This window comes from Zootoca vivipara, chromosome 1, assembly GCF_965207765.1.
Source record: "Zootoca vivipara chromosome 1, rZooViv2.hap1.1, whole genome shotgun sequence".
Classification (NCBI taxonomy): Eukaryota; Metazoa; Chordata; class Lepidosauria; order Squamata; family Lacertidae; genus Zootoca; species Zootoca vivipara.
In genome coordinates, this window is record NC_142582.1 from 78,697,782 (window position 1) to 78,710,790 (window position 13,009).

Here is a 13,009-nt window from a genome sequence, read left to right on the forward strand (position 1 = left end):
TTACAGACAGTTGCAGAGCAAATGAATACAACAGGAGGCGGATAGACAGCAGCCTTGTGCAATGTGTTATGGGACTTGGTGTAACCATCTTCGATGTACAGAATAGAGATGTTACAAATACACAAAAAAGAGTCCATCTTTTCATTTTTAAAATGGTGGCGGGTATGCAAAGGGAGTTTTATAACACTCATTCAGAAGGTAAAATAATTTTTGGAACAAGGCTATGTGGTTGTCCCAGATAATCGACAAAGCATGTGCAGCACAGAGAGGAACTTGTGTTTCCTGTTACATGAGATTCTTCTTCTCTAACCACAAACTTGTATTGTGCCCTAGGGGCAGAATCTAGGAAAGGCTTGGAATCACATTCATGTGACTGTTACAGACATGACCTAGAATTCTGTTCTATGCCACCCCAATTTCCAAGTGGTGAGAGATTACCCAGGGTTCGCGTTTCCATTGGAAATGAGGCACAGCGGACTGTGGTGTCTTTATGATATATGGTTTATTTGCGCATATAGACAACCTCAGCCTACAATGGGGGAGTCCATAGCATTGAACTCCAAGTGGGTCTCTTGCTTCTCCCATAGGTGCAGCAGCCTTGAATCCAAAACAGAAAACAGCCATGCTCTCTCACTCCTTCCTGCAGCATAGAAGCAGGCAGCCTGCTTTGTGCTCTGACCCTGAAACCGGTGCCTGTTGGCACTAACAGGCTGAAAAGGTTTTCATTCCACCAACATCAGGCAAACTGCAATCTTAAAAACTACTACTGATCTTTTGTCTTACTAACTACCGGTAAACCAGGGCCCAGGAAGGGGCTTCACCCATTTTGCTATCTGGCACTGAATCTACTGATGGCCCCTCTGCCTATCTTTTTTTATGTTAATGATTTGGTCATTATCAGGCTTTGTTTCCCTAACGACCCACACTTAGCAAACTCTCACTAAGTTGGCCTGGTTTGCATTTTTAACATAAGCTGAAACCAGGGGTTCAGTGTTCGGCACAGTTCAACTCGCTGGAGCTTGATTAATTCTAACTTTTATTGGACTCAGGAATTTAGGGTGTCTCGTACCTCACAAACTCAAGCAATACTATCAGCTTCAAGACTGTGATACTTTCTGTTTTCAAATTGTGTTTTAAATGTAGAGTCTCTTCTTCCCATTTGCCACCCCCCTACTAAAAATGTTAAACTCACAATTTAATGTTACCTCCCCTTTTCTCTCTCACAATAAAGAGACAAAGAATTGTAACAAATGTAGACAGGTAACTGATTTGAGAGGGATTTGTCTGACACAGAGCAGTTATCCTTTAAAAATAGTTCATCTGATCTATGGTTACGAACAGGTATGCAAGTAGATAGGCATATTATTGTCCGGGAGAGGGAGAAGGAACTGCCTTTCAGTCTGATTATTCCCTTATCCCATTCCAGGACAGCTAACAATGGTCTTAAGAACACAGCAAAACAAAAAACAGCCATGAAAATTATCAGCAAATCATTAAGATAATCTTGAAACAATACAGCAGACAATGGGACATTTCTGTTATAGAAATATATAGCAAGTTCCATTCCTTCCCCAGATCAGCGATTAGTGCCTTCTTTGTGATGAAGATATAAACAAGGAAAGAGGAAGCCCAAGGCAAACTCAGCTATAGACTATTGTCAAAGGCAGGCTCAGCACCATGTGCTTATGTTTAGGACGACTTGATTGTTTCAGAAGAGACCACATTTTTCCTCAGGAAACAAGAGATCCCTGCACCCTGGGATGTGTAATTTAGTCCAATGGGAAATTATATTAACCTCAGGCGATGAAAGGGCAATTATTATAATGTTTGCAAACTGCTAAAATGACACACGGTGAGATTATTGTACATTCAAAACTGTTTAAGTAACTAAGCCTGTGCTCAGTCATGTTGCCCAATTTGGCTGTTACGTGCTCACTTGTACGTGAAATAGTCAGTAACCCTAGACTGAATTTGTAAAGTGCAAGGGCAGAGCAATCCTAACTCTAATCAGTGCTGTTTTTATGGAAAAAGAGGTGCCGGAACTCACCATGAGCACTTCCCTCTTTGAATGGCAGTGGCGCCCACCTGAGAGGTGCCGGAACTGAGTTCTAGTAAGCTCTGGATGAAAAGCAGAGCCCTGACTCCAAGGTCCGACCTTAATGAGTTATAGGCTAGAGACTGCAAATTCCACCCTACTTAACTGTGTCCTGTAGTACAATCCTGGGATCACTGATGCCTGGGACACTTCCATAGTTTAGTACTGCAGCTTAATATTTGAGAGCCAAATGTGTTTGAAAGTCTTCTTGGAAACTCCTACCCCTAATCCCAGATCTATAGTCACCTGGCTGTGGTTGGTCAGTCGTGAAAAGAAGAGACATGTCCAGAGTAAGGTTACCAGATTTTTTCCCCCAGTGAATCCGGGGACACTTTTCAACTTCAATTGATTTTGTATGGGGACTGATTTGTAAATCCGGGGACTGTCCCTGGGAAATGGGGATATCTGGTAACCTTAGTCCAGAGACACTCCTCTGTATACTAGCCACAATGGCTATGTTCTCCTGCCACTCTCAGAGGCAGCAAGCTTCTGAATACCAATTGCAGAGAATCACAAGCAGCGAGAGTGCTGCTGCTGTCATCCCCAGCTTGTAAGGTCATCTGGTCACCGTGAGAACAAGATGTTGGTCTAGTTGGGCCATTGACCGGATCCAGCAGGGCTCATCTTACGTTCTTATGGCTTCCTCTGTTCCATGGCTGAACCGTCATGGTAGACGCAATCTCTGGACTAAGCCTTGATGAGACCTGGCTCAAATTAAGCCAGAGATTCAGTCTGCAGTTTTGGGTTGGTAAGAATCATTTTGTGCTAAACAAGCAAGCATCTGGTTTGTACCATTGCCATTTTCCTCCGCTGCCTGCTTGCGTATCCATCAGCAGCTTTATGCTCTCCTATTGGTCTGTATGGGCTCTTTAAAATTGATTTAAGCAAGTGGCATACCTAGCCCCACTAGCGACACCTACCATGTTTCCAGCAAGTGAAAGAGCAGTGAAGCACTATGGCACCTAATGCCACATGGGATGCATGCTGCCTCTTATGCAAAAGGGCCGCTTGTCACATGTCCTGGCACTCCCACTTGATTACCTTTTTATGGGCATTGTGTGAAGACCTTTATTGTGTGAACTGGGACTCCACAGATGCAATTCCAGTCATTTCTGTTAGTGTGGCAGCTTCACATCCTGCTGTGATCAAGGGAACTGCAGAAGGAAGAGAGAAGCTTGCAGTATCGAAAAGTGCAGCACAGCATAACAAACTGTGCTCCTGGTCAGACTAAGCAAGCAAAATAGCTTGATTTTCCACCTGCCTTTTTGAGGCTTATTCTGGAGAGAAATCCAAAAAGACACTGCACGCATCTGCTAATGCAGTAAATAAAGCTTCAAGAGGCTACATTTTATAAGCAGTGACTAGTGAGGGCAGGTAAAGCTATTTGCAAACCTGTAAACATCTATTTAGTCGTGAACCTGATGCCTGAAGAAAGGCCTAAATGTCTTCATGGCTAGAAGCATTCACTACTGCTTTCAAAAATAGAACCTTACCTCATTCCCATAAAACCAGTGAAACCTAGGAAAGCTAGGGAGGACACAGTTTTGGACAAGCATAGCAGGGATGGTCAAGGACAGAGACTGTTTTCTAATGGGTCCTAATATATTAACCACATAAGTGCTTACATTATGTTGGGCAGATGATCGGATGTCTCTGAGGCCGTAGAGGCAAGAGTTGCCGCATAGGATTTAGAGTTAAGTGGGGAGCCTCTATTGCCTTGTTTGCACGTAACAGTAAGCCAAACTATGGCTTGGCATGAATGAGCAAGCATGATGGATGCACAGTGAGAAACTCATGGCTAGTTGCTCCTCCCCGACTCCTGCTGTTGTTGTGCTTCCAGGGGCTAATCCATGGTTTGGCTTAGAGCAAGACAAACCACAAGCCTGGTTTCAGACATAACACTAAGCCAAACTATGGCTTAGCTCTGGGTGGAACTGGAAGCAGCAGGAGAGGAATAAGGCAGCTCAGATTGTCTCTTTGTGCAACAGCATGCAAACCAGGCTGATGACAGCAGTGTGCTTAAAAGCATGGCCCCACAGCCCCTTTGGACTCACTTCCCCTCATCTGTGTAGAGGAGGAGTATTACTGGTTAATTCTCTGGGGTTTTCAAAAATGAAATCTGATCTCTTCTGATGTCGTTTCAGAAACTCAGATGAAACATTTCATATTTTGTGCATTATTCGATGTGAACTGTTTTACAGGAAAATGCAAAATAGTCACAAACCACTAATAGTCTGATCTGAGACTTGGAGTCTGGGAAGTAAATGCCTTGGACAGGGCATGTGGATTGCTGTATCTGCAAAAAATAAGAAATTGTGGCATCTTCTGCAGGCTGATACCCAGCACAGACATCTAAGGCAGACATGTAGATGCTGAGTAGTTTCTACTACGGTAACATCTTTCTTGAATATAGCTGATGAACATAAGGCTTAGGGTAAAGTCTAGTAGTAGGGTTGCCTGCCTTAAATATTCAACCATCTCTAAATTGTCTACTATTGTAAACATTTGTTTTTGGCTACAATGTATCTGGCCAGAGAATCACACTTTTGTTTACTAGAGGCACAAGTTTAAGGAACATACTGTTTTGAAAAAAATTGATTCACTGAGTCACATAAGAATCTCATGATGTTAAGGTTCAGGAAAGTCTCTTGTGCCCTGCAAGTAAAAACGGTCAGCTAAGTCCATGATGTTATGTAAAGTCAATGGAGTTCTTGTTTCATCAGTTTTGCTCATATCATATAAAGTCTTAGGAGACAGAGGGGGTTGATTATGAACAGTACAACTTGACTTCTCACATAAGACAGATGATCTAAATGGGAGTGCTGCTTACATCGGACTATCATGTCACAGGGGGGAAAGCGAACAGAATGAGTTTTTATCATCACAAAATATGGATTAAAGGAATCTACCATATTTATTTTTAAAAAAACATTCATCCTCAAATAAGGCCACTATATTAACATCAGCCAATATGAAAGCTACCTCTGGTAGAACATTTTGTTTCTCACAATCATTCGGATACGGATTTATTATTTACAGTTTTATGGGGGAATCAGAGGACAAAGGGTATCAAAAAAGATTGTGCACATCAGTTATGGCAGCAAGAAACATGTTTAAATCCATTCATCCAGGGGGACTTAAAACTGAATTAGACCTCAATTGTTTTATTTGATTATCTGTATCCTTGCTGTTACTTTGTACTGTGGCTTTAAGCTTGGTCTCCTTGTTATCAGTTGCAGGTAGGTAGCCGTGTTGGTCTGACACAGTCAAAACAAAATAAAAAAATCCTTCCAGTAGCACCTTAGAGACCAACTAAGTTTGTCATAGGTATGAGCTTTCGTGTGCATGCACACTTCTTCAGATACATTGAAACAGAAGTCACCAGAGCCTTATGTATAGTCAGAGGGTGGGAGGGGTATTACTCAGAAGGGTGGTGGGAATGGGTGATTGGCTGATAGGAGTGGTAAACCTGTTGATGACTGTTAACGACTGCAATTGGTCTTGCAGGAAAAAGTAAGGGCTGAGGTGCTAAAGAAAGCTTGATCATGTATAATGAGATAATAATCCAGTGTCCTTATTCAGACCAGGTCTCTCCATGGTTTTAAGCTTGGTAATGAGTTGCAATTCAGCAACTTCTCTTTCTAGTCTGTTTCTGAAATTTTTCTGTAATAAAACAGCTACTTTGAGATCTTGTATAGAATGTCCTGGGAGATTGAAGTGTTCTCCTACTGGTTTCTCTGTCTTGTGATTCCTGATGTCATATTTATGTCCATTTATCCTTGTTATCAGTATCATCTGGGGCTGGCTATACAGTATATATTTTTCAAAAAATGTTGCTAGTAACAGTGACTACATAATCGCATGAGTACTGTTCCAGAGTATTTGAAAAAAGATTGGGTATTGTGAGGGGGAAGGCTTACAGAAAACAGCCCCCCCCATCAGAAGCAGCCCGTCTCCCAGCAGCCACGAGAGCGAAGGGTCTGATGGGAAGAGCCAGGAAACGTAAAGGGAGTGCCAGCCCTTTGGCAACATCCAAGAGCCCTCGCTCCATAGGCAGGGAAAGGGAGGGGGAAAGAGGGGACAGAAGTCAGGCAGCCCGCAGACCATTCCCCCCGACACCGGAACTGAGGAGGCGGAGAAAAGGGAAACGCTTCACAGTTCCGCGGCTTTTATGTTGGTCTAGATCGCGAAAGGCGCCAGTGCAGGAATCTGAATCGGAATGAGCAGACATGAAACCAGCAGCTCGTTACACTGTAAATAATGTGCACCAATAAAAACTTCTGAAAGACGAGCATGTGCCAGGTCGTTACTCAAGAGTAGCCACATCAACCCTGACAGGTATGTAACCTTTTTATGTTACAGTTTATAATTTCCACACTATTTGAAGTTATTGTTATGTTATGTATGTGCAGGTCATCGTTTGAATATTTTATTTTCAGTTAATGAAGAAATTACACATCTTTCTACTTACGAGTGTTATTGAACTAATTGGCTGATGAAGAACTGAATGAAACAGTAGTTGCTATCCGGAAACACTGTTCAGCAGAGTTCTAGAGTTGGACATCAGAATTGGACATTTACCGATTATACAAAGCTTTACAAGCTTGATCTCCACCGGGTAAAGTCTGGGACCGTGACTTATTCAAGGACTTTCAGAGACTTCAGTTTGATAGTTTTGATGTTTGGCATTATTCCATAAAGTTTCCTATACTGTAATTGTTTCTGGCCATCGTGTTGTTTTCGATATTGCTGAGGCATATTTTGCAGCACAGGGGTTTGTTTGTTTACTCACTATATTAACATGGCAGAATTCTGTCCTTGCACCCACCCCCAGGCATCAGAAGTGTTGTTTCTCAGTCTCATATAAAGAACAACAATCTTGCAGAAATTATGGTAAGAAATATTCCAAAGGCAGAAGGCACAGTAAGAAGGAAGTTCTAGTTTGCCGTAAGAAGAGTCTGCTGAATCAGACCCATCTCGCCGAGCATCCTGTGCTCACAGTGGCCAACCAGATGCCCATGGGATGCTCACAAGCAGGCCTTCATCACAACAGCTCTCTCCTTTCCTGTGCTTTCCAGCAACTGGTATTCAGAAGCATATTGCCCCCAACAGCAGAGTCAGAACATAACCATCAGGGTTAGCAGCTACTGACAACCTTATCCTCCAAAAATCCATCTAATCCACCTTTAACATCATCCAAGCTAGTGGTCATCACTGCCTCTTATGGGAGTCTTCTAAAGATGGCCAGGTGGTCTTCTTAAAATTAGACAATCCACTATATCAGCTGCTGTCTGGGAAGGTGTCCAGTTTATGGCATATCTGCTAAAATCAGGTGCTGTGAAATCTTACTGAAGCCAGACCAAGGAATGGACTGAAGATATTAGAGGCCACCCACCCCCTTGCTGAAGAAAAACAGGCCTCGGCCTGGTCAGTGCCTGGATGAGAGACTGCATTGGAGTCTTGTGTTTTAATTTCACATGATGAAATTTAGGGCAGTACCTGGCATACAGTGCTTTCCCACCATTTAAAATTTAGTGCGACGTGGAGTTATATTCATAAAAAAGCCACAACTCTGTAACGCAACAGATACCACAGGTACTATGTTTCTGTGAGACTCCATGCACAACCCTTCCAAAGGCTTTGTCAAGTCCAGGGAAGTGGGGTCCATGGCGGCAGTGGCAGCTGTGGGGATTGCCCTCACTTTCATTTCCGGGGAAGAGGGGTGCTGATCCCAGCAAATTTCCAGCAATATCTTATTCCAGTGATGGCGAACCTATGACACGCGTGTCAGATGTGACACGCAGAGCTCTCACTACTGGCACGCGCCCCATCGTCCCATTCATGCTGCTGTTGTTGTTTTTCCCCATTTGTTCTCCCACTCCTCCTACAGCTTGTCTCTGCTACAGCTTGTCTCTGCTGTTTAAACCAGGATCCTTTTTTGTTATTGTTGTTGTTGGTAGCAAGAGATTGGTTTTTAACCCTTTCTGTGCTGTTTTTCTGGCGCTTTGGCAGACTATAATTGGGTGTAACAGCGTTCGGTTTTTTAACCCATTCTGTGCTGGTTTTTTGGCGCTTTGGCAGATTATGTTGGTGCTGCGTGTTAGTTCCAGCGAATGTATTATTCATCATTTATTTCTGTTCTCCCCCCCCCCAAAAGCACAGCAGCTTTGGGGCATCCCCCCAAAAAAGCAAAGCAACTTTTGCACCCCCCCCCAAAAAAACTCCAAAACTTTGGTCAGCACTTTCCCCCCAAAAAGCTCAGCAACTCTGGGCACTTTGTGATAAATAAGGGGTTTTGGGTTTGGTTTGGTTAAATAATTAGTTTTTGGTTTATTAAATACAGTTATATATTATAATTATACATTTTTGTTATTTAAACTATAAATATAATGAAATTATGGTTTGTTTCTCGAAGTGACACACTACCTGAGTTATGCTCAGTTTTTTGGTGAATTTTGACACACCAAGCTCAAAAGGTTGCCCATCACTGTCCTATTCTGACGTTGACAACCAAGTCGCAGGCACCAGATGATAGCAACAACGCTTTACATTTTTCTTATTAGACCTTACAATGCTTTCAGATCTTAGCCCCGTGGAAGTAATAAGTGTAAGACGAAGCACCTCTTTGAAACAAGAAATTTGCACATCATTAAAAAAAACACCTAACTGGTACATAGCATCAGCACCACCAATCTCCATTGAAGTGCACAGTGGACAAGTGATACTGTATTGCTTTGCATCCATCTCACAAACAGCCTTGTTGCAACAAAACCTGACACATTTTGAGGGCCCCTAGTGTACCAAAACCAGAACAAGGTCTCTCTTGTTCAAGCTAGCTGGCCTCCCTGCATTCATTAAAGCCTCCTCTCTCTTTTTGCAGCGCTCACAGTTTTTCCAGCCTACATTCCGTTTCCACCAAGTTGGCAACTTCTGAATTTTTATTTCTAGCTGCATGGCATCCTCCCCCTCACCTCTGAAATAAAATGCTTACTGGCTTTCATCAAGGGAACCTAATGGGGGTAGCAAGTTGGACCACCTCCAAGCTTGCAGATTGATTGTTTTGTTCCCTTGCTGCCAGTCAGAACAAAATGCTTCACTCTTAGCAAAATTTGAGCATTTTTTATATATATTTTTACATTGTGGTGCATTGGGAAACAGGGCAGTGTGTGTAGACTGCAGGGTCAATGCCTCCTTCTCTCTGATATTTTCACAATGTATTCAGGTCCATTTAACATATAACCGAATTATGCTAACCTTAGTGATGGAAAGGAAACAGAGCAGATGCTCAGGGGTGTCGCTACACCTCTGTTTGCTTTCCACATATGAAAGTATCTCATCAATTTTCAGGATCTCTCTGAGAAATCCAAGAAGTGCTGGAGCAGAAGCATATGCGTCCTTGTCAAGATGTGTTTGCCGATGGTGACATGTCCAAGGCACTGGCCCCCATCAGGCAACAGGGGATTTGTTGCAATGTGAAAAGAGGCTCGTACTGTACTCACATTCTAGGACACAGGTGTAGCATTTTGAATATTGCAAAACACCTTTCCAGCTAAACCAGAGTTCTGTTGCTGTTGTAGTCGTTACCCCTTTAAATGGTCCCAAATTCATAACGATCCTCCAGTGAATGGCGTAGCATTAGCTCACTTAGAAAGAAGAGGCAGGATGGTGCCAGGCTTGGGAAACTGGGTTTCAATTTTACCTTCATTGAGTGGTCTGGGGCAAGGAGCTAAATTAGCTCACAGGGTGGTTGCAAGGAAGGGATGGACTGGAAAATAAATAAACAAAACCACATGTGCTGCTAACATGGACACGAGTGCTAAACTAGCAATAGATTCCACTAGGTTTTCAGAGAAATAACACGTTTGTCAAACAAACTCATAGTGGTGAAGATTCCACCTGGTCATTAAAGGTGGAACTGCATGTCGTATTGGCTGATGTATGTTTCCAACCCATGTTTGCAGGGGTAATGCAGGACCATGTCCCGAGTAGGGAAGAACTAGCAGGTAGGAGGTGCTTAACTCTTCCCAGATCCACTGGTTCTGACTTACATGTACTGTTCCTTGATGCAATTCCCCACCTCAGCCCCTGCCACTGGGAGAAGAGATTTAGCCTCTCCCCTCCCCAGGCTGTTTTCCCAGTCTAAGGGTTATCTTCAAAGCATTGAAAAGGAGAATGTCCCATGAGTTGTGTCAAGGTAATGAGAGCTAGTGCACTGTAGTGGCTAAAATACCTACTCCCAAGCAGAAGGCCCTGGTTGGAATCCTGCCTCTGTCACAAGCTTACTAGTTTGCCGTAGGCAAACCATTTTCTCTCAGCTGCCATTACCCATCTACAATATGGAGAAATAGTAATGCAGATTACTTTACAAGGTTGTTGTAAGGATTATAACTAGATAGTGCACATGAAACACTTTGAATTCCCAAAAGCTATAAACAAGCATTAAATACTATTTTTATTCATGCAGAGATTTAAAGGCCCAATTCTATTAAGTGCTAAGCAGACTCAATTTTTATGCCCACGATTCAGTAGACGACGTTCTCAAAAGTACAGATGAAAAACCAAAAAGGGGTGAACGAAGGGGAGCAAGAGAAAGGTAAGCAATCAACAGACTAATAAGTAAGGAATTCTCCCGCCCAATAGCTTCTTCCAGATAAAAAGGAAGTTTACTTTCTGCAAAAAAATGGGCCTTTGCCAATAATTCCCTTTATATTTCTTGCTATTTAGAATGACTGTTTAACATCAGTAGGTTTTGCATGGCAACTAAAAAGCCACAGCACATACGGTAGCTGGTAATCATAAGAGTTATTTCCCTTACTACATGACTAAGATTGTTCCTGGGTCTACAATGCACATTGAAAGCACATTCCAGAAAACAACAACAACAACAACAACAACAACAACAATGCTACACAATGCAGCAGTGCAGTGTTTGCTGCTGATTTACAACAGACAGCTAAAAGTGGGGAGAGGAGAGGGTTGACTCTATAGCCTTGCCAAAACAACGTAAGTGAATCAGTGCCTTTATGCATCATGCTGTGTGCCTGGCACACTCAAAGGCAACCTCCGTTTACTTTTCCCTCTTGCTGGAAAGGAAAGAATGGACTTTGGTGCAGGAAAGTATCCTCTGCACCATTCATCCCACTGGCCACATTAAATGACAGGCATTGGGGTCATTGTGGTAAAACACACAAAATATACTTTGGAATATTTTCAAAGGCTCATTGGATTTCTGTTGACTGTGGTATAGCTGGCTGCTAGATATTTTGGGATCTTTGTTCACTTCCAGGTTGCATTAAAGCCTGTCATTTGATCAACCTGTTTTGATTTTTTAAAAAACAAAAACGCATGGAACCTGGCTTCCTCAGGCATATCCCTAGCTAGATGAAAAATGGATCTGGCACAGGCACACACAATTCCAAAGTCTGAACCAGGCAGCCAAGGCTTGTGTATGCATATCCCTTTTAAAAAAAAAAAAAAAACATGGAATCCCACCGATCAGCTGTTTGGAGCTAAATGGGAGGCTCCATTCAGTCACCCCCTCCCACACAGATGAAAACTCTCCTCTTCCCTGCCAAACAGCTGATTAATGGGATTGAAGCTACAGTTGAAGTGCACTTGCTCTGTTGAATCAAAGCCCACAAGTGCATATCGTTTAAACATTACTGTGCAATTCTTGTACATGGATTCAGTCAGAAATAACAGAGGTTTCTGCAGTATATATAACATTGATTTAAGAAATAAACTAGAGCCGCAGCCTGAAAGGAATCCTGGTGTTTTTCCTCTCTGGCATGAAGCCCATGAGAAGAGGAGTTTGCGGGGAGGACCAAAAAAATATGCTCATACTGTATATGAATGTGCATCCCACTCTAATCAGAGCCCTTCTCTGTATGCAACAGGGAAAATGCGATGTGGTCAGCATGGTGGCATCATGCTGAGCTGTCATAGGAATAATAACATGTCAAGAAGAGAATATGAGAAAACATCCTCATATTTTCTGCCCCACAAAGCCATCTTGCAAAACGATGACTGACCTCTGCACTAGGGATCGCAATTTCAAGCCCCAGAAGTGCTCTTCAGATCTCTTTTTATCCTACACAACCAATACATTTACAGTACATAAAGAAGAAGAAGCTTGGAGATGCTCTTAAGAGAGTTACTCTTTCTTTGTGGTATTGTCAAGGGCAGTGAACCTACCACATTTGCCTTTTGTGTTACATTTCCTGTGACCAGCTATGCACCTCCTGGGAATTCTTCTTCTTCTTCTTTTAACCACTTCCATCTTTCCTTCTAGCCACAGCAACATAAAACAACAGCAACTGTGGTATTCTCTTTGAATGCCCATGGGGAGAGGGTTCTTTCACCATTGGCAGTTTCTTTCCCTTAGAATGTATCTTATTTAAACACACAGTTTCTTCTGAAGAACCAGGACATGTAGCTGTGGGGTTTTAATTGCACGACACCATCCAAAATGCCCTCATATAGAAAGTCAGGATCTCCAGTTCACAAGATTTGCTCAAATATATTGATTCCTTCCCCGGGCCCCAACCCCATCACCGGGGGCCTCTAACAAGGCCGAAGTGTGTTGCAATGAGGGTCAGGGGAAGTGACATCAGTGATGATGTCATGGGGGAAGTGCTGCCTCCCATGGGCTCCTCAGAGCAGTGGGTATCTAAGGTCAGTGGTTGGGAAATGGAGCCAAGACTCATCCCCTCTGCTCTGCAGAATTATGAGCAACCCATTTCCAGCAAAACTAGAGTGCTTAAAAATGATGGGGTGATGTCAGATGGCGGGATGAGCAGAAGCTGCCTTATACTGAGTTAGTTAGATCATCTAGCTCAGTACTGACTACACTGTCTAGCTGTGGGGACAGATCCACACCATACATTTAAAGGACATGCGTCCTCAGCTAATTGG

General features: G+C 42.9%; 1 protein-coding gene across 1 annotated transcript in view; it reads right to left on the bottom strand.

The window, feature by feature from the left end:
* ABTB2 (ankyrin repeat and BTB domain containing 2) overlaps window positions 1-13,009 on the bottom strand; it is a 149,332-nt gene that overhangs the window by 36,496 nt on the left and 99,827 nt on the right. The window lies entirely within an intron of this gene.